The sequence below is a fragment of the Trachinotus anak genome, unplaced genomic scaffold (assembly GCF_046630095.1).
Source record: "Trachinotus anak isolate AG129_WGS33_773 ecotype Australia unplaced genomic scaffold, CSIRO_AGI_Tana_v1 ptg000032l, whole genome shotgun sequence".
Lineage (NCBI taxonomy): Eukaryota > Metazoa > Chordata > Actinopteri > Carangiformes > Carangidae > Trachinotus > Trachinotus anak.
In genome coordinates this window covers 26,431,163-26,452,785 of record NW_027273883.1, presented here as the reverse complement: position 1 = coordinate 26,452,785, position 21,623 = coordinate 26,431,163, and the positions used below count along the sequence as shown (strand labels likewise).

Sequence of the window (21,623 nt, the reverse complement as noted above, 5' to 3'; positions counted from 1 at the left end):
GACAGGTGACAGAAGCAGACAGGCAAGAGTAATGGAGGTGAGTGGAGGAGACCAGAGTGAAGCAGAAGAGTTTAACAGGAGAGAGGGCAGAAAGAGAGGAGAGTGGAGGAGAAGAGGAGAGCTGCCATAAAAACAAAACTAAGCACAGGCTCTCAGGCTGGGACAAGACAAGGTCCTGCTCATAGCTCTACCACATCATGGAGAGTACTCAGCGTTATTGGACATCACTGGACACAAACGTCAGCCATCGCTTCAATCCATCTACAATGGAAAAGTAATAAAACAGGCACACCTGATCATCAATGACGCAACACACATCCTCTATCAAGAATATGAACTCTTACCATCAGGAGAACAGTCTAGAGCCAGCAGATAAGCAACCGCTACAAACTCTCATTCATCCTGTCATCCATTACACTTCTAAAGAAGCAGCCACAGTCATAGCATCCCTCAGCTTGACCCGCAGGCATCACTTTAGTTTTAGCTTCTATCTTGAATTTCATTTTATTTACTGTTATTGTTTTTAGATTTTTTAGAATCCCTTTTTATTGGTCTTATTCATTGTTTTAATGTAGTTTTATTTATCTTATTGTGTTTTAACAAGCCTGACCCATTTGCAGTACAAGTTGAGCAATATACAATCTGCAATACACGACTCCAATTGTGTACACTGTGAAAGCATATCACTACGACCACAATTAGGATTTTGGTTGTTTGAATGTGTCGTGGCTGTTTTGGTTGTTTGTTGTGTCCTCTGATTGTCATGCTTGTTGTATTATGCAGCTGTATTCTGCATTTTTAGCCCAAAACAAATTTCCTTTGGGACAATAAAGTTTATCTTATCTTATCTTTTCTTATTACACAATAACATGCAATTCTGTGCTCTTCAATGTAATATTGTATTAACCATGACCAACAATGACACTTTCATCTGTCTGTCTCTACAGGAATGTTCTGCCACTAATGTCGGCGACATAAGCAGGCACCAAAGAGAGGAGGCTCCAAGCAGCCATTCATTGAGACAGGCCACCAACTCTACAGAGTTGATTACTTAGACAAGTTTAAGGCAACAGAACACCGCAAACAAAGTGTGAAGTCACATGCCTTACTGGAACAAGGTAAAGTTCCTTCAATTAGTTAGGTGGTAATTTTAATCAATAAAGATGTGTCCAGTATAATCATGTTTTTCTCGTTGTTGTTGTTGCATAGCTGTTTTGTGTTGTTTTAACCGTAAATGTAAGTTTGGTAGATGTTTTCACAAAACTTTGTTGGCACCATTTGTATTACAGTGGGCTGTCTGCGTCACATAACCCAGGTAGCGCGGCAGAGACTTCAGCCTTTTTAGCATTCATTTCCTCATGTAAATTGTTATTTTTCCTGTTTAGGAATGGAGGTGCAGAAAAAGTCCAGAATACAACTACATGTGTTTTGTTGTCTTCTACAGGAGCAAATAAATGCAGGAAAACAATCCTCGAGCCATCTTTGTCTATACCTGACCCACAACCGTTACATATGGACAATGAAGGGCAGCTCTTAAGCCAGTTCCTAGACCTGGTGAATGTCACTGATGGGAAGGCTGCTACCATCATGACACCTGTAAAGGAAGTGCTGCACAAAAAGCAAGTTCCAACCCAAAAGCTGTGTGGGTTAGGAACGGACGGCACTGCTGCAATGACTGGTAAGAACTTGTTCCCCACAAGTCAAATGATTTTTGTTTGTTGCGTGATTTTGTTTTTAAAAGTTGCTCAAAGGCCTGAACATGAATTGGATATTGCATGTCTTGATTTGATTACTACCTACCTTCAGGGACCATTTGAACCAGCTCCATCTTTATTTTCATAACAGCGCCAACAGAACAGCTGTTCTGAAAGCCGCAGCAGAGTCCTTGGACCTTGGGGACTTACAAACAAAGTGAAGGTGAGTTCACAGAAAACACACTTTCAGTTTTTAACAACAATTCTGGTCATAACCATGTACTACAAATACAATGTCTATGTTATTATTAATCTTTTACATAATGACTAAAATATTTTTCAGCAAGTGAAGGATACAAGCTGGCTGTCACAGCACCTGGCAATACTTGCATTGCAAAAAGTATGGTTTAATTCTAAAATGAGAATAGCAAGAAAACCAATCTGCCGGTGTCAGCAGGCTAAAGCAGGAATCCTGCATTTGGGAGACCTATATGAAGATGGTCACATGGTGTAGTTTGAATACCTGATACAATAGTATAATCTGTCAAATAGACTTCTGGAAATATCTCCAACTTAGACATTGCCCCCTTTCAGTTCTAAGATCCGGCCCTAACCCGATCACTGATATTCAAAATTTCAAAATTTATTTTGCCTTATAAAGGTGGGGCATCAAACTTTTACAGCCTCATCAGTGATACCAGTGCACCTGAGCTCTTTAATTGGCCTGGTAGAGGACAACAACAACAACAATGGAATGAAATTAATTCCAGCTGGAACAATTTACCAACAATAAAATCCTCAACTGATGCTTCTGGACCCCAAGGAAAATGGCATGTTAAGAGATGATAATTTATGTTGACAGTCAGCCAGCTCCTCCTGCTTCATTCTCCTCAGGAAGTTCACTCTGATCTTCAGAAATGCTTCTCTGATGCTCCTCTTCTGCTCTTCATCCTCGCAGTTTGGGCTTGGCTGAGGAATGGATGGTCTAGGATGGCCTAGTCGCCAGAGATGTCAGCAATTAGGAAATGTACATTCACTTACCGGCGGTTGATTTGGACAGGAACCTGGGCCTCCCCAACCACAGGAACATTGGCAGGCCCAACACCCAGCAGAGTCTTTACAGTCAATGGCTGACTGGGTGATCTGGGTGAAGGGCGTTATAGTTCTGCAGAGGCAACACACTTTTCCATGCCCACTGTCCAGAACAGCACAGATGTTTAGTTCATACACAGCATATGAATGCTTATTTCTTATTCGTGCTCTTTAAAGTAAATCACAGTAGACTCTGGGCTCTCATGGATGACTGTTGGTGCTTGAATTCTAGTTGTTTTTCTAGGCAAAATGCAATTTCTCTTCTTGTGACTAATTCCAGAGCAGTTATGATAGCAAATTTCCTCCCACTTAATGTCCCTATTGCTTTTCCGTGGGGTTGATGTAGGATGAGGCTCAGGGGATTTTGGTTTGTAGCTGATGGCTGACCACAGCAGCAGGAGGCCTCGACTCTGGCATGTTGTGTGCCCCTGAATGCATGAGGCTGATGATGCTGCCCACTTTGTGGTTTCATTGCAGTGGGCAATGTCATAAGCTTGGGCTAGTGTGTGGGGTCGTCCACAGTCTTAGAAGCAGTAGCGTTCCCCTTCAGCTTCAATAAAGGGCCTAGTGTTTGCTAACTTTGGCTGAGTGGGCACATAGGATGCTTCACTTGCATGTTGTTTCCCTGTATCAGTTTCTCCTTCATATAAAGAGGGGTTTATAAAGTCTTTTACTCATGTTTCTTTCACTCACATAGTCCATTTTTATTTTCACTTCATTTACAGCAGTCTATGACATGACAGGATTGGAGTGGCTGGTTACCTTTCTAGACATGTCATGTTTACTTTATGCCATGAGACGCTGCCTGGCAGATGCCATCTTAGTTATTTTCACTGTATGCTCACCACTGCTGCTCTGTTGTCTTGAAAGTGAAATTGGATAATGATCACTGCCAATGGTCCCTTTTGTCACTGGTGTCAGACTCAGAGCAGATTCATCAGCAGTATTCACATCTGCTCTTGTGTTTCTGCATCATTGATACAAACAAGATGTTTCCCTCCATCAGTTCTTCCTCTAACTGGCCACTGTCATCAGTGTCCAGGTGTTGCACTTGGATGATAGTGATCATTGAGATGACTTTGTGGTCTGATACAGGTGTAGTCATCTGTGTACATTTTGATGTGGGGGAACTACTGCAGTCTGAACCTGTGGGAGTAAAACTGTATGTATTTCTCCTTTATTCAGTGCTTGTCCATCAGCTTCAGTGTGAAATTCCTCTCATATCCGTTGTTTGGGTGTAAAAGAGCACACACGGCAACAGCAGATCTTTTTCACACCAACTTTATTGGAGAAATCAAGAGAAATTCACAAACAAGACAACAGTGCCATCAAGTGTCAGAGAGCGGGAATGAAGGAGGGAGGACTTACTGAAGGATACGCACGTCCAAAATGACCCAGAAAATGTCACATCATGGATTGAAGAAATATTCGAGTCACAGGCCAAATGATAATGAAATTTTCTAACAATTTGAAAATTAAAATGGCATTTAATATTTCCACACAAAATGAATTTTGAAAAAGAAAATCATTAAAATAAAGTAAAGACAAAGCAACAAACTGTCAGATTTGAGAAGCTGGGAGCATGTTTATCATGTTATCATGTTTCATCATATATCAGTTCATTTTTATCAATAATTATTTCAGTTCTACTATTGGTCATTCAAACCACAGCAGAGTAACTATGAACTAAAGCTGTCAGATAAGTGGAGCAGAAGGATAAAGTCCTCAGGTTCAGTACAGTTTGAGGACAGTGCCGGTTTTATAGTTTAGTCAGTTCACTGAGTCACAGTTAGTTGAACCTGCTTTCAAACACACAAACACAGCTGCTGCAGCCATGTTTGTAGACACATATTTTTAGATATGTTTTAAGTGAGTGGCTTTGACCCTGTTCAGACCTGGATCTGATCACAAGTGGTCAGATCTCACTTCCCAACTTTATATTCAAGTAAACAGGTAAGCATTGTTGTTTTTATCTGATCTGATACCCGGTCCATTGTCAGTGTGCTTGTGTGTGCGTGTGTGTGAGTGAGTGAGAATGAAAGAGCGGTACGGTGGGGTTGAGTGACCGCCCTGCTCACAGCTCTACAGTGAAATAAAGTTTTATCCATTAGAAATTGTGAAATATTTTTGGTGCATTATGGATCTGCTAAAAGATTGTGGCCACCTCTGAATGTGGTCTGAGCTTTATATAAACCTGGACGTAGACTCTGGGTCTGAACAGTGAAGCCAATGCTGAAGAGCCTTAAAGCTTCATTCTCTCTAATGAGCATCAGGGGGCGACTCCACTGGTGGTAAAAAGAAGTCTGATTGTATTGAGTCAAACAACCAAACACACTCACACCTATAGGCAATTAGGCAAGCTAATGTACATGTGGGAGGAAGCCAGTGTACCCGGAGGGAACCCACACAGACACAGGAGAACATGCAAACTCCACACAGAAAGGCCCCAGACCTGGGGTTTGAACCCAGAATCTTCTTGCTGTGAGGCCACAGCACTGACCTCTGCACCACCGTGCCAATACAATATGATGTTCATTTTTTAAATTATGCTCCATTTAGAGGAAAATAGACCATAAAGCAGGGGATGCATTAGGGCAGAGCTACCATGTGATTGACAGACTGTACCTGACAATCAGGATAGAGTACAGGGCAGGTCAGATCCGCCCCTTTCTCCTCAGCTCCACCCTCTCCTCCAAATATAGTTTCTACTGGTTTCAAAAAACCACGATAGCAACAGACAAATTGAAGGCTTTAGAATGGCAGCTCACAAACCAGTGGGTGACATCACAGTAGGCTGTCACTTGGGTATGAGTGATTATATTTCAAATGCGTCCTGAATGTGTCTTGGGTGTGTCCACACCTGTAGAGCTGTCCACTTGTGATCACCCAAGACAGATGTTAATACCAGGTCTGAACAGGGCCTAGGTGAGTGAATGAGTCTGACTGACTAAATGATAGAGTTGAGTGACCAAACCATTGGTCAGTCAAATGCCACGTGACTGAGTCTTTCACCATTGGTCGGCCAGCTGAGTGTTGGCGTTTCCTCATTGTCTGTTATTCTTTAAAAATGAATTGGCACAAACTGTTTCTATTAGTGAGCATTCACAGCAGCAGTGTTGACAACTTAGAGACTTGATTGTTAGATCTAGAGACTTTTTATCAAAAAGCTTCTAGTGACAGATCCAGAGAGTGTCTGGACAAACCTTAGCTACTCTCCATAGCAGAGAATCCCAAACAGAGGCTCTGCTCTGTGACAGAGATATTGTGTCTCTTCTAACTAAATTGTTTACAGTCATCTACAACTTCAGTTTCACACATTGACCAGACACAATCAGTTCATGGACTGATGGATGCTGTTTGCTCAGTGATGGATACAGGCTGGTTTCTTCTGCCAGACCGTTCAGAGTCTGCATGCCTCCATACAGTTAGTTAAAACAACAGCAACTGTTCTGGTCTGAAGTCAGTGTATTTAATGACCCTGACACAGACCTAGAGCTCCCCCTAGAGGCTACATAACTGAAGTGACATCACATAGTTAATCCCCCCTTTCTGTTAACATCTAAATAGAATAATAACAGTAAACGTCATGAACGTGCATATTGTGCATAACATGATATAAGTGCATTACTCTGTATACTTTATACTCTGTATATACACTCATTGGCCACTTTATTAGGCAAATATCTAATCACCCAGAATGTAGACATGGTCAAGACGACCTGCTGAAGTTCAAACCGAGCATCAGGATGGGGAACAAAGGTGATTAAAGTGACTTTGAACGTGGCATGGTTGTTGGTGTCAGACGGGCTGGTCTGAGTATTTCACAAAATGCTGATCTACTGGGATTTTCTCTCACAACCATCTCTAGGCTTTACAGAGAATGGTCCAAAAACAAAAGAATATAGAGTGAGTGTGAGTTCTCTGGGAGAAAATGCCTTGTTGATGCCAGAGGTCAGAGGAGAATGGCCAGACTGCTTTGAGCTGATAGGAAGGAACCACTCGTTACAACCAAGGTTTGCAGAAGAGCATTTTTGAACGCACAACACATTGAACCTTGAAGAAGATGTGCTACAGCAGTAGAAGACCACACCGGGGGCCACTCCTGTCAGCTAAGAACAGGATAAACAAAACTGGACAATAGAAGACTGGAAAAACGTTGCCTGGTCTGATGAGTCTCGATTTCTGTTGCAACATTCGGATTCTAGGGTCATTGGTCAACAACATGAAAGCATGGATCCATCCTGCCTTGTACCAAGGCTTCAGGCAGGTGGTGGTGTAATGGAGTGGGGGATATTTTGGTACCAACTAAGCATCATTTACACTCCACAGCCTACCTGAGTATTGTTGCTGACCATGCCCATCCCTTTATGACCACAGTGTACCATCTTCTGATGCTGCTTCCAGCAAGATAACGCACCATGTCACAAAGCTCAAATCATCTCAAACTGGTTTCTTAAATATGACAATGAGTTCACTGTACTCAAATGGCCTCCACAGTCAGCAGATCTCAATCCAATAGAGCACCTTTAAGATGTGGTGGAATGGGAGTTTCGAATCATGGATGTGCAGCCGACAAATCTGAAGCAACTGTGTGATGCTATCATGTCAATATGGACCAAAATCCATGAGGAATGTTTCCGGCACCTTGAGGAATCTATGCCACGAAGAATTAAGGCAGTTCTGAAGGCAAAAAGGGACCCTGTGCTAGCAAGATGTACCTAATAAAGTGGCTGGTGAGTGTATACCCACTACAGAGGCAGGAAGCAGGAGGTAATGTCTTCATATTTTTGGTTATGTACTTGAATCCAGACACTTTGAGTTAGGATCCTGTTGTCCTGGTTGTGTCACAGTTTGATGCTTTGACAGCTCGACAAACGGCTGTGAGACCTGATCTGAGTTTGTTTTCTTAGTAAAATGAGTTTTATCTGTTATTGACTCTGCTGCCACATGTGTGAACAGACAGCTGATCATGTGTCATCATGCTGGCACAGACGATACTAAACCATTATATAACAGATTATTGGGAAGGTAAACAGCCTGGTGCTGCTCATCATCGGGTTTCAGTCTGAAAGTCTCCAGCTCTGAACCTGTCTGTCCGGTTCAGCAACATCAAATAGGAAGGTGGGAGGAGACAGCAGCGCCACCAAAATCCTCCTCACTGTGTCAGTATCCTTGTTCTGTTAAGAGGCTGGGTCGATAAGGAAGAGAAAGTAGTCCCACAAAGGCTCCAGGATCATTATGATCCTGATTTAAAGGCTGCAGGCAGAACAGGAGAAACTGGAGACCTGGTCTCAGCTGAGAGGAATGTGAACTCCAGTCCACACTGTAATGGGATATAAGTGATGTGAAACTCCACAGTAATCCATTCTGTGTGACACTGGGGGACATGATCACAGTCAACAGTCTGACAGGTTTTCATTGGCTCATCATGTGCAGAGAGACCAGGACTCAAAACTATATATATATTTATATTCATGTATTAAACATTCACAGTCTACATGTGAACATTCTTGTCCTCTTAAAAGACACAATTATGTTCAATAACTTATTGTTTTTATTTACAACATTATTTATTTGACATAATTCTTTTATACTGACAAACATTCCTGTTTTCATGGTTTTGGTATCAATTTCTGATGCAACACTTTTTATAAAGGGCTGATACTTAATAATGGTTATTAACTCATCCACTAATGAATGATAACTTAATGTTAATAAAGCATTTATAAATTTGTAATAAAGAACTGTGCAGCAGAGGAGAAATGTTGTTTTCTGTCATATGATTAAAGCCTCCATGTCAGTGTGTTACTTAAATAAAGTCTGCTGGTTATAACCTTGGATGGATTAGTGAACAGGTCTACCACACACAGGCCCTGGGGCCAAAGAGGTCATGGGCCCCTGGCTCTAAGCACCTGTATGAAGTGAAGAGTTAAAAGACACAAAACAGGTCCAGATCAGGTCTTGGGGTTTCCTAATACAGAGTTGCAGGGTTCCCTCCACAAACAGCCAATAGGATTTCTCCATTGTGTTGTGTTTTGGATGATTAGAGAAAATCAGCAACAGTTTCTGATCCTGACAGGTTCACTAATCTTCACTAATGACACCACTTTATGATGTTTGAAGCCTAAATACAATCATCCATCCATTATCTATAACACTTATCCGAACTGGGTTGGGGTGGGGGGAGCCAATCCCAGCTGACATTGGGCAACCCTGGACAGGTTGCCAGTCCATCGCAGGACTGACACATAGAGACAAACAACCACACAGACACTCACTCACACACCTATGAGCAATTTAGAGTCACCAGTTGACCTAAAGTGCATGTCTTTGGACTGTGGGAGGAAGCTGAAGTACCCAGAGATGACCCACGCAGACACAGGGAGAACATGCAAACTCCACACAGAAAGGCCCCAGGCCCAGGGGTCAAACCCTTGCTGTGGGGCGACAGCGCTAACCACTGCGCCACCATGCTGCCCCTCAATACAATCAGCAGCAGTAAAAAGCTCATGTCAGGCTATAAACCAACTGCACCATGGTCACATGACTTCTCCGTCACCACCACTAAACTTCAACTTGTAGTTATATTTAGCTCTGAGCTCTTCTACAAAACCTTTCCTCTGACAAAGTCAGTAACAGTTTGTAAGAGCGAGTAGTCGGTTTTCATGTTAGTCTGACGACATTTAGGGTGCTTTCACACCAACAGCAGTTGGTGCGCACTAAACAGTCCATTCGAACCAAAAGCTCTTAGTTCGATTCGTTTCAATTGCACTCGGCTGCGCACTAAATCAAGCGGACTGAGACCTCCAAAAAGAGGTGGTCTCGGTCTGCTTGATTCTGCACCAAATGCCAACTTCTGGTGCGGTTCCTCTGGTGAGAACGCGAACCTGGACCAACTCAGGTCTAAACGAACTATTCGAAATGCATCACGGGAGGAAGGAAGGAGTAAACATGCCGCGCACAGCCAACCGTGGCCAAACGTGGGCTAACCCAGAGGTTCAAGCCCTCCTCAACATCTGGGCAGATGAACACATAAATGAACAGCTATCATCGACGCATAAGAACAGCGAAATCTTTGCTATTTTTAGCAAACAGCTGAGGGAATGAGGATATGACAGGTTAACGGAGCAATGCCGGATAAAGGTGAAGAAGCTTCGCCAGAAATACATCCAGGTCCGAGACGCACTCATGAAAACGGGAAGTAGCGGGAAAGAGAAGGAAAAATTCATTTGGTTCGACCAAGTCGACCAAATATTAGGAACAAAGCCAGTAGTCGATCCAGTGGATGTGGTGGAGAATGAAGACCGTCATGCTGATCAGAGGCCTTTGTCACCTACCGCCTCATCCGACGTGTCCCGCACATCTGACCCAGATGTTGAGGATGGTGAGTCATTTTTCCCGCTTTTGTTCATTATTATTAAGGCAAAATAACACAATTTATGTCCATAAATGAATAGGTTATAGGCTAAAGCTTAATTTGCGTGCTGCACGGATATTGTTCTGATGCAGCTGCTACTAACATAATTAGGCTATGTGTAATTTTTTTTCTGACTGTGATCCTCATAAAAGTGATATTTTACAAATCTTCATAAAATAAACTAACAAAATTCGTTAAAGTAAATCATTTGGTGATTCCTAAGCCACTCAGTTAAACCAAATCTGCTCTGCACTGCTCCGCTTGCAAGGCTGCGAGTGTTTTTTTGTGTGTGTTTTTTTCCATAGTGTGCTGTTAGTTGATCAGCTGTGTTGTGTTTTACCGGCGCACAGCTCTATTTTTCTACAATGATGCTAACATTGTGGCCTAATAATTCAGATGGAGTATGCCTAGCTAATAAATGAAGTAGGTTAAATAATACACAGGATAGGTAGACAATACAGCTGGATATTGATCATTTAATTTTTAATGTCTCAAACAGTCTAGGCCAGTCAAACTGATTTTCACTCCAGGCCACATGTAACTACTCATTAACATATTGAATTACAGCCTCTGCATTTGATTATTGTTATTTATTATTTATTGTACATGTTATTTATTATTATTATTATTATTGTTTAACAACAAAACATTTGTGGTGGCAAAAATGTTTTACCTTGTTCAATAATTGAAAAAGAAGATCTTCACACGTCAGCTGTCTTTCTTGAGTTTAATAAACATTCATGAATGGAGTCACACAAACACAACCGAACAGCAGTACAGTCAGTGAGTGAGTGGGCTGAAGATGTTACCCAGGGCCACAGTCTTATAGTTCCAAAAACACATTCCACAAAGACAAAATACGATACTCTCTCTCATGGGAAAAAGACAGAATACGATACTCTCTCTCACGGGATTGTCTCTGTGCTGAGTCTTCACCTGCTTGCCTCTCCCCCAACGCAATGTATGAACAACACTCTTATCACAACATCCACATATATTGTCTACATGTGTTCTTCATCAGTTCACACAGAGATCTTTCACACAACCATAAAGGATGTACGAAGGTTAGGTTCAAAAACTTCATTAGAACTATCCACACAGTCATTGGTTACACAGTTTTGAATAGGCACACATGAGTTATACCAAAATTTCCCGTTACACATTTAAACCCATTCCTGTGTTATTACAACATAGGCTACTGTTAAAACCGGTGTATAATACGCACATTTTTTCATTGAAAAGTGGGGTGTGTCTACACTGGATATAATGTAAAAGGCTGCCCACACTAAGAATAGTAACTATTTTAATAACTATAACTATAAAGATAATGATGTGAGCATCTACACAATGTGATCATTATAATGTCCTGTAAACAGCGGCATCGTGCTCCAGCTCTGTCAGCATTCTGTCAGTGGGAAATTCAGATTGCCCTGTATTAACCTACAGCAGAACAGATTCTACAGTAAAAGCTGGCTGGCTTGTCAGGCTACAGACGATAGCCTACCCTGTGGGTCTTCGGAAAGGTGCTTGTTTCATCATCAGCAGGACAGCATTGGTGAAAATAGCGCGTCTCCTCTCCCTGAAATGACACGGATCCAGTACATCCGAAGATTGTTCTCCAGCTGCAGCCGCGACTCATTCCGGGACTGGATATTTTGCCAGAATGGGTAATATTGACGATATAAAAAGCAAGGACCAGCGCAAGAAACAGTGTGCGAATGTGTCGCTCCATTGTGAAAGTTCAAATTGGCGCTTATTTCCACCGGAAGATGACGAAACGTCATTCAGACCAATGTGGTTCATTTGCATGTGTGAAGACTTGTTAGCAACCGGCCTTTTTTAACAGACGGAAAAGCTTCAAGCATAAGTAACTGACTCAGTGCTATTTGCTGTTGAGCAATAGTTATCTTAAGCTTGCTAAAACTAGCTAGCATTAGCCACCATGAGCTACTTGTCGTACCAGACCAACTTTTACTGAATTGAACAAACTCTACTCTATTTCTTTTTACTTTAAGATGAAAAAGAGTCTCTTCTTTCAGGAGATAGATGGTTTGTAACCCTGTAACAGTCAGCTGTATCTCTGTCCTTCTAAGAGACTGCATTGTATTTCCTGTGGACAGTACTGTGCTGACACTAGACTGAAACCAGCTGATACTAGACTGAAATCAGTTGACACTAGGCTGGTTGATAATAGGACAGAATTATGTCCGTTGTTTACAGTTCAACAACAGTTTTCATATATGTCCTCAGTTTCCCACATTGACCATGTGTGGTCCTGTCAAAGGCTTATACGAGGTTTTGACCAAACATCAACAATGAAGAGCTAAAAGCTGCAGTTCCTCTACTGACCACTAGAGTCTGGCTCCAGCAGTGAGTCAGTCCCTATAGACTCTTATGTTATAATGTCCAACTTTACAGCAGAAATAAACATGTTTACAGCCTGGTACAAAAACTGTTCTGATCTCCAGAGCTAATTTCCTCCTTCATGACAACTGTATGGGCTGAATTTTATAGAACTCACCTGTTTACATTATATTAAGGACTAAAGTTATAATGATTCAGGGTGTGCCCGCTTTGAGTGACAGGTGGGTGAGCATATGCATACCACAAATCGTCATGCACTGAAGTCTCGGCTCTAACCATGCCTCACTTCTTTGAATGGTTAAGATGGGATTTAGGCGGAGTCAGCCACTGGCAAGTTGGCAACGATGCAGCTGCTCACTCTGTGCTTCAAAACTGCTCTCCAGAAACCTGTTGTTGATGTAATGGAGGCTACGCCCATCTTTATTTGCAGTCTGTGGCTTTAACCTGGTCATGTTTACTAGTGAAATGAGTTGTACTGCATTTTGGTATATTGAAGAAGGGGTCGGTTTATCTTGTGGAAGGTCTTGCATTTTAAAATTGACATAAAAGTTCATCCCCCTGCCAACCCCCAGTATGTATAACCAGCGCTGCTCATAGACCTCTTTGATTTCAGGTTACTATGATGGCTACTCTGTGCATCAACATTAGTGACAGCTGTATTAATAAACTATTTCTTAGCATCTCTGTCTTATTTCTGTCTCATTAACCAGTCATACACACAGAACCTCTATCTGTGGACATGTCGCTACGGTGTTTGTTTGCACATAATAACACCTGTTGCATAACATTGTGACTGGTATTGTTAACATTAACAATGACATAAGAAAACAAAAACAAGCTTCTGACTTTTCCTGGAATATGTTGAACATTCTTAGTTCCAACATCCAACTTCCAAGGTAAATTGAACACATCATCACACACACACACACACACCCACAAACACACCCACAGTTGTATTTCCTTGACTTCAGAGGACATTACATGAACTTGCATTGATTTCCTGGAGACTTGCATGAACCCTCTAAACCTTAAACCAGTTCTTCACCATAACACTTTTACATTAGTTTTTGCCTCAAAAGGAAGTAAAGTCCCCACAACATGAGTGATATTAATCCCTGCTATAAACTACTAATAACCAGAGAAATACTCTTTATGCTTCTGTGGATTCTCCAGACTGAACACTGTTTTATGGCTTGTTGAAGCTGAATTTATTTTCATTAATTCAACCCTTATTTAAACTGTGAAACACACTGAGGGAGAGACCTCATTTACAGTACAACCAAGTAAAACACAAAGATCTGAATCACCAAGAAAGACAGAAAAGAAACTGAGATACAAAATAAAAATGAAAAAAGAAAGAAGAATAAATAAAAAGTCAAACTTAAAGGAAATAAATCAACAACTGAAAGAGCATCAACTAAAGATTCAATATTATGAGCAGCAGAGAAAAAGTTCCTCTGACCATCATGGTGTTAGGGTGGTGGAGGCTGGAGGAAGAGAAGACATGTCAGAGGCATTTATCTCAGCAGTCTCATATAATTGAACCTGTGTCCAAAGTTAGATAAGAACATGTGTTTGTTTGTTGGAGGACTGATCCTTTAAAACTGCTGTGGCCTTCGTAAACCTACCACTGACTGTTAGTCTAGAATGTGGCCAGATCTTCCTCATTCCTACATGACAGCATCATCACCATCACACAGAGCAATGTTTCACAGCCTCTGTCACCAAGGGCAAAGGTTTGGTCTCAACATTGTTAGGGACACAACAACCCCTCCCTCTATATTAACATATAAAATCTGTATTTACATTTAAATAAAAACTATAAACAGTGACAGATCAAAAGCTTAAAGAAAGTAAACTTTAGGAAATTACCTGTTAACAGGAAATAGAGAAAAACAAACAAACAATATTGTTGCATTTATTCATCCATTCAACATGTTTATAGTCAGTTGTCCTTCCAATGTTGATGTTCCCCTTTTTGATTTCACATTTAAAACTGGCTCCGCCTTGACCAGCTACAACAGTAAAATGCTGCTAAATTACTGATGCATAATGATTGAATAATGTAAGGCTGGTGATGTTAGGTAACTAGTGATTGCATATTTTTCATTTTAAATCACTGTGGCTGCTTTGGTGGCAAGATATCTATGAAGTACAAAATGAAATAAGTGTGCAGTGCAGTTCAGGCAACAGAGGACAGGGAGTCATCTGAAATACTATTGTGCTGTTTGGACTGACAGCACTGATAACTGACAGCACACTAATCAGTTCTCACCTCCTCCTGTCTACAGTCAAGTATGATATTTGTACATGACGTGAGAATCGAGATAGTCCCTGCCCTTTCAAGTGCTCAGTCAAATGCTACCATGCCCAAATCAGTTGTCTTGGAGACGTAGCCGTAGGAATGATAGGAATAATATAACATAACTTCACCCCAAACATAGTGCAAACAAGGTAATTTAAATATTAGTGGAAACACATCTCTAATACTATGCCCTTGTTTGTTACAGATGTATGAACACAGACATTACTTTTTTCTCTTTATTAGTTCACAAAATACAAACAGAAAAGACAAAAGTTACATAATATTAGTAATAATTGAACAAACAGGTGACAGTATTATTTGTCATTAGCTGTATTTTTGTCAAACTGTCCTGAAATTAAATGTGATGCAACTGTTTCTGATCTATGTTGCAACTGTTCTCAGAGTTTAGGTCAGTTGCAACATCTGGATTCTTCCATTCAAATAAATATTGTGAATGATATCTCATATATAATCATCTTTAAATGATATGGGTAATTAGCAGACTGATGTAAGTTTAATATATGAAGGTTTGGTTGGTCTGGTCCAAATAGTCTCTGAGTAAGTGAGAGAAATGCAACAAGAGTTGCAACCGTCTCCAGTCTTCTCTTCATCATAAGAGAAAATAAAATCATAACAGCAACAGCAATACAAATATTAAAATAAAACGAAAATGGTGGTCTCTCCTCTTTTCCTGCTTCCCTCCTCCTTTATATTGATTATATTGCAAAGCTGGTTCCTTTGCACTGCAGCACACATTACATCATATTCTGGCTCATTATTCTGAAAGCTACCTTTTCCACCTTCATGATTTCTGTTGCTTCAGTGCTCCACTCTGTCTGTGTTGGTGTGTTTGAGGAAATCCAGGTGTTCATAATGACCTTCTTTGTGACTACTGACAATGAGAAAAAGATACTTTTATTCTCTGAGGGAACTCTGCTGATGTTATGTAAATGTTTGAGGTGTGAGTGTTTGTACTAGTGCTGCTGCTGTAGTGTTAGTGTTAGTGTAGTGTAGTGTGTAGTGTTCTTTAATTTTGATGCAGCTCCACAGCAGATGGAGCAGAGCTCCTTCAGCAGCACCACACTTTATACATTTACCATCATCCTGTAACCCATTCAGTACAGCTGTGATGGAGTGTGACAGAGTATTTTAAATAGTATTGAGTTGTTCCATGTCACTCCAGGAAGTATCTTCCTCCCATGTAAGGAGGCCCCTGATTCATTTCATAGCACAGATCTTAAATGAGTCGATGGTGCATTTCATATTTTGTAAAAATGTTTGACTGTATTTTTATGGAACAAATTGTGGTTAAAATTTGTGTGTGTCAGTGCTCAGTTTGTCAGTGGGAATATTCTTTTTAACAGCAGCTGTGGAGTGATGTAATTTAAATCTTCACTTCATCTTCACTTAGACCTTTATGTTTTAAATCAGTTACTAGAAAATATGTGAGAGAGCTTTGGGATTTCTTTGTCTTTCCATTTATTCAATTGTATTTATTTTCATTTTCTTTTTAATGTACTGTTATATTTACCTGATTAAATGAAGTGTTGATTCCCAGATGTCATAATGTTAAACGCATAGTATGTAACTTCTGCCTCTAGGGGTCTCTCAATCAAAATAGTAACAAAAGCTGGCATTGGGTGATGTCATGAAATAGCGTGGGCTCATGGGATTTGTTGTCTTCACCACCATTGCTGTAAGCTTCTCCCAGTTTGTATGTTATCAGTTTCAGTGGTTCAGGAGGTTTTTCCCTGGAGCTTAATTATCTACAGAGATCTCTTCCTCTCCGCAATAAACAGACGCAGTTATTATAACTGTTAAAAGCACTGAAATCAGTTTCACCTATTAAGTGAGGTTTTTGCCCACGCTGTGCGGTGAACACAGGACATCAGGGAAGGGTCAGGAGCTAATCTAACTAACTGCTAACCAGATGATGAACCAAATTAATCTGCAGAGGTGTCCTCCTCTCGATAACAAATGGACCAGGGGATTAAAACTGGTTGAAACCCTGCTTTTCAGCAGACACAGGTCGTCTTGGAATGGCTTAAATGGACCTGAGACTCCTCATCCTTGTTTGTTTGATAACCTATGAACCAGATGTTCAGGATGTTTTTACAGGCAGCTGAATTGCCCACAGAGAAGTCCTCCTCTCCATAACAAATGGTCCAAATGATTAAATCTATTAGAGAGGTGATCCATTAGCCAAGTGGTTAGGATGCCCACCATGTAAGAGCTAATCCTCCAAGTAGGCAAATGTTAGCCAGGACTGCATGCCATTCCCCTTCTCTCTGTCATTCTTTACTGGTTTTATTGAAGCTAGCAAAGTTTCAGGAGCAGGACCACACCTATTCCAGCAAACTCATAAATACCAACTTAACCCTCTTCTCCTCTTTTGCTCTCTTTTTGGACCAGACCCAAGAACGAAACTCAATCAACAAAGCTAAACCATGTGAGTTAAATAATCCATCTACTCACCTCATCCAGAGCTTGGACTTTGTTTCCTAATCCCCATTGGATGACAATCTTTTCTGGATAGAATCAGGATGACCAACTCTAAAGTTTCCATCACTACATGTTATCTGATCCAGCCAACATCCCTGCCTCTGTGTCCATTACCCCACTCTCTGTGGTCCAAATGCCATCCAGGATGCAAGCAACCCTAGCTGGCTCTGTCTCCTCCATTGTCCATATCCCTGACTTGTTTCGTTACCAATGCCCATTCCATAATGGCGATTATAACACATACCATTAAAATGTATCTTTGCAGCGTCACTTTCTTCACTAAACTCATAACCAGTAGTCCAGGTCCCATCTCAAACCATCCTCAGCCAACATCACTCCTTAGAGGACTCCTTCACCAAGAGCCAGCCAGAAATCCTCATTTGCCTTCCTCTTACTGCCGACTTGCTCTCGACATGCCTCCACCATCAACAGCAATGGATCTTCTTTTCATCTCCAAATCTGGACAAGTCATCCCTCAATTCTGGTTCCTCCACCAATTCTGTGACCTACTTTACTTGTCTGGCATATCTCCTGTTCATTACTCCTGACAATCTTTCAAAATTGGAGCTGCCACTTCAGCTTCCCGCAATGGCGTTCCAGAACATTTCATTCAAATCATGAGTTGATGGTCCTCCCATGCATATCATCACTACATCCATTCGAACCTTAAAGATCTCAGAGCCACCCAAGAAAATTTTAAGTAAATGGATGTTTTGGGGAGTTGGCTGTTGCCAGGGTGCTACAATGGATTCCCCATGATGTCTCCCCACACCACATCCAAAATCAAGAAAGAAACCACAAGAACAACCTTCATCAATTCTTCAATGAACCTTTCAAATGTACCCTGTTTACAGTCCTTGCTATTTTTGAATTGAAGTTTATCTAGCGAAGTTTCAGGAGCAGGGCCATACCTAAACCGCACCTCTTCTGGCAATCTCATAAATACCAAATTAACCCTCTTTCCTCTTTCACTCTCGTATTCTGTGCCCCACCCCCCACCCTATTTTCCTGGTTTCCTCTCCTTCGTTCTCTCGAAGAACCACAAGAACAACCTTCATCAATCTTTTCAATAAATCTTTCAAACGTACCCTGCTGATCCCTCAGGGGATTAGAAGAAACACTGAATAAAGAAGTTTCACTTTAAAAATCACTGATTTGCCAACGCTCCTCAGCAGACACATGGCATCTTAGAGTGGATGCATGGACATCCATGAATAGATGGGACCCGAGCTGTCTAACATTTTCCTGGGTGTTTTCTCTGATAATGTGACGTGAAGTTAAAAGAGTAGTATAGTAGGGGCAACCCAATAGCTGAATGGTTAGGGCGCATACCACATGAGTGCAAATGCTCTTCGCAGGTGAGTCTCCGGTTTGACTCCCAACTGGCCCAACTCTTTCCTGCATGTCATCCCCTCTCTCTGCCCCTTTCCTGTCAATCTCTACTGTCCTATCAAATAAAGGCACAAAAAGCCCAAAAAAATATCTAAAAAAAAAAAAAGAGTAGTAATAGTAATAGTCTGTTACAAGTTTAAAAACATACAATGAATACATAGTCTAACAAGAGTAACAAGGTATTGTGGTCATGAGAAATGAGAAATAATTCATGAGGTGTGATTAAACTCTGTTTAATAACAGTAGAAAGTCATTCTGTTAAAAAAGGTGTTAAAATGCTAAAATGTTAAAAAGTCAGTAATGTATTCATTGTTTATCTCATTCTTGAGAATTAAAAGTTAATACCACCATACAGTATTATGTGTGATCCAAAAAGAAGTCTTATTTTAAAAGTCTTGGATCTGTGTTGCTGTTTGTTTCTGCCCGGGCCAGGTGGGAAAAAATTAGTGCTAGCTTGTGTTGTTGAAATGAAACGCTTGCTGTGGAAACTCCATCTTTGTGCATGTTTTTTACTGTTTTTCTACCCATTTTCCTGACGGGTGTAACATTTTGGTGGCACTGCTGGGATTGCTCTTCAGATGTCTATTGACCAAAACTGGCAGCTGAATTCTGAGGCAGCTAAATCCCCCACAGTATAACCGAGGCAGTTGGCAGTGAGGACGGTGTTGCTGTGCAAGGAGAGCTGAAAGCTGGTGGCGCATGTTATCTGAGGCCAGCCAGAGATAATGAGCGACATTAAAGGCCATGCAGTTCAGAATTACATCCTTTACAGTAAAAGTTTCTCCAGGCATGTCAACATGGCAACTGCTTTGGTAGAGTGACAAGATGAGGTAATAAGAGTGCCACACACCCTGATGAAAGACAGTTTGCTCAGAGTTTGTGACTTTCTGGACATATCAGGTGAGTGAATAACAGATGTTGAAGAGAAACTCCAATTAAGGAGACTCTACAGCAGACAAGGTTTCAGTCACAGCCCCATGCCGTGCAGGCTCACCTGATAAACTAAATCAATGCTCATCCTGTAAAGAGACATTTTCTTGCTCCAGAGCATGTCAAAAACAAAACTGGACTGAACCTAAGAGAAATGCCAGTGAGAAGGTCTCCTGTAAAGAGAAAAACACTAACATTCCACCACCCCAGCCCATGTTAGCCAACCTCACAGTGACACCTCACTGGTGGGAAGGCAGTAACTTGTTGAATGTCACCTGAACGGCCACCACCTGCAAGCTCTATGAGACACAGGATCTCAGGTTTCAGTAATTGATGATTGATGGAAAGAGGAATATTTACCACCTGCACAACTGAGAGATGTTTCAGAGCTTCTTGTTTCACCTGATGATTTGCAAACGGGACAGAAATGCCATACTTGGGATGGGTTGAAGCCAAATCTAATCTAGCTTCTGACATTGACCAAGCAGAAGAACTGATCATTCCAGTTCTTGTAATGAAAGGCCAGCACCTGTCTCACCCCATCATTAACTTCAGTGTTATTGAGCATATTGTTACGATTTGTACTAATTTCAGGCTTGGACCCCAGAGCAGATTCTTATACTAACAAGCAGGTGTAATAATAGAAGATAGTTTCTGGAATGAGATGGAGAATCAGGTAGGGACAAAAATCACAACAAATGATATATCCAAAAGTATCAGAGATTTCAAGAGTTTCAGAGGCCTGGAGCGTTACCACATTGGGAAGCAGAACAATCTGGCAGAGAGTGATTGAGCAACCAGAGCTTTTCAGTAGGCTTGACTGAGCGATGAGCTGCAGGTGTGTCAGGCTACCAGTGCTGTAGCCATGCTCCTGCTTGGAGAGAGAGGGAGTGCAGACACACACATATACACATACACAAGGGAGGGGGAGACACACAGAAAGAAGATACAAGGATAAAAAAACTGGGGAGCAGGCTAAGGTCCATGCAGAACTCTGACACATATCCTGATAAAGACTGAAAAGACTTTAACAATACAACCTAGTGAGGAAGGCTTTCTGAAGTCTCAAAAGAAACAAGGTAAAAGCTTTTATACAGGCAGTTAATGCAGAGCATTAATATGAATATGCAGTGAAAACACAGAAAGAGGAGGTTGTAGTTCTAAAACCCATCAGCATTTGAATTAACTGTTGTGTAGCCGCACAGCCCGTTAAAGAGGACATGACAATGCTGTTTCAGTCAGACCTGAACCCACAGTGGCCAAACAGTCTTGAGTTTTATGACATACTTGTCAAAGTCAGGAAAGGTGTATTCCCAATCATCACCATTGATTTTTCTAACCCCACTGACCATGACATTGTTTTGCCAGGGCGTACTGTAATTGGCACAGTACAAACTGTTTGTTTGACAGTTTTGCCCACCCAGATTTTTTAGGAAGTGACAACCCCAGTCACAGTAAGTCACACCAGCATGAAACACACAGGTAATACCAGTGAACAGTGGGATCCACCTGTAGATTTAAGTCACCTTAGTGAGAATCAGACAGGTAGTGAAACAGATGCTAAAGGAAGAGTGTCATTCCTTCTCAAGGTCAGACAGCAATATTGGCCGTATTGATAAGTTGTAGAAGACCATTTCCCTCAAAGACACTGAGCCAGTCAAATGCACATACATATCAGTACCTAGCCCTTTGTACCAGGAAATGAAGGGTTACCTCCATGATCTAATAGCACAGGGCTGGGTCAGGAAGTCAAAATCCTCATACTCTTCTTCTGTTGTGTGCGTTAGAAAAAAAGAGGACAGCCTCCGTTTGTGCTTTGATTACAGAGACCTCAACAGAAAGACCATTCCTGACTGCCAGCCTATCCCTTGGATATTATGGACAGTCTAGGTGGTAAATCCTGATTTTCTCTCCTTGATCAGGGAAA

General features: G+C 41.3%; 1 long non-coding RNA gene across 1 annotated transcript; it reads left to right on the top strand.

Moving 5' to 3' along the window:
* Positions 1-1,341: 1,341 nt before the first annotated feature.
* Positions 1,342-6,542, top strand: LOC139612606 (uncharacterized). The gene is made up of 3 exons (XR_011686600.1): positions 1,342-1,678; positions 1,846-1,917; positions 2,653-6,542. It is a non-coding gene; the product is annotated as an uncharacterized lncRNA (long non-coding RNA).
* Positions 6,543-21,623: the final 15,081 nt, after the last annotated feature.